Source organism: Silene latifolia, chromosome 6 (genome assembly GCF_048544455.1).
Source record: "Silene latifolia isolate original U9 population chromosome 6, ASM4854445v1, whole genome shotgun sequence".
Taxonomy (NCBI): domain Eukaryota; kingdom Viridiplantae; phylum Streptophyta; class Magnoliopsida; order Caryophyllales; family Caryophyllaceae; genus Silene; species Silene latifolia.
The window spans coordinates 96,097,659-96,099,190 of NC_133531.1; positions in this window are offsets into that span (position 1 = coordinate 96,097,659).

Here is a 1,532-nt window from a genome sequence, read left to right on the forward strand (position 1 = left end):
GAGTAGGGAAGATTAAGTCGACTTGTAGGTGTTTTACAATCTAATCGATTCGGCTCCGGGACCCAAACTTTCCTAGGATTGTAAGATATAACCCAACTCAATCCATCACAACAATAATTGCTTGCTTATAATTTGAGAACATGTTTGTATGATCAATTCCCATGATTCCCATATGACCCCATGATACCCTAGTGCTTTTAATCAATTGTTTACACCCCTTTTAATTCATCTTGCTTGTTTACCTTCATTGCTATTTAGTTTAGTGACCTTCTACATCAATCCAAATTGTGACACCCCTAAGACACCACTAGTTTCAATAGAAATCTCATCTCAATTCCCGTCCCTTGGGATCCGACCTTTACTTGCCTCTTTACTAATTGTAGAGTTGTTTGTGAAGCTATAAATTGTGTTTTGATTCGGACGCGACCCAACGACAATACCTATCCAATTGTGAGAACGAAGAGGTCCGATCAGTGCGTATGTGAGGAGGGCTCGCCAGCCGCGTCAAATGGGCTTATTTTGGAAGTAGCGAACTCGTGATTTCGCTGTGGAAATAGCGAATTTTGGGTTTTCACTATCACTGTTTTTGGGATGAGCGGGTTCCGCGAGGAAGCCCCCTGCTGGCATCTGAAGGAATAGTGAATTTGGAATTTTCACCATTCGGTTTGAATTTGCAGTGGCGGTTTTGATCGCCGTTTGTTTGAATTTCGAAGGAAATAGCAAATTTTAAACCTGCTATTACGTTTGAAGTGACGGTTTATACGCCGCCGTTGACATTTTGAGAGAAATAGTGAATTTGGAATCTTCACTATTAATTGAAATGACGGTTTATGTGCCGCAGTTGACATTTGAAAGAAATAGTGAATTTGGAATCTTCACTATTGATTGAGGTGACGGTTTATGTGCCGCCGTTGACATTTGAAAGAAATAGTGAATTTGGAATCTTCACTATTGATTGAAGTGACGGTTTATGTGCCGCCGTTGACATGTGTGGTGAAAATAGTGGAATTCAATTTTCGACTACTATCGACGGTTTTTAATCGCCGGTGGTTGGAATAGCGGTTTTTGAATTTTCGCTATTATTTTGGAAGCTGGCGGTTTCGATCGCCGTTTGTTTGAAAATAGCGAATTTTTAAATTTTCACTATTTGTTTTGTTTGTTTTCAAGGAAATGACGATATTCAATATCGTCAACGAAAATTTTGGAATTTGTTGTGGAAAATTGGGCCAAAGCCCAAATTTCGCTGAAAGAGACGAGGGGAGGCCTGGTTTAGGCGCGAGCCACTTGGCGATGCAAGCCGGCTTCCTTATTTTTTGTTAAAAAGACGCGAGGTTGAGTTGCGGATGATCATTCATCTTCAACCTCAAAATCCCGCAAAATCGCCATTAAAGGACCTTCAAGCTCGCTTTCATTCGTGCCATTGTCAACAAATGTCATCTCAAGGTAAGTATTTCTTCTTGAATCCTTTCAAATTTGTTGATTGTTAGCTTGGTTGAATTAGGGCGGATTTTGCCCTAAGAAATCGAATTGGG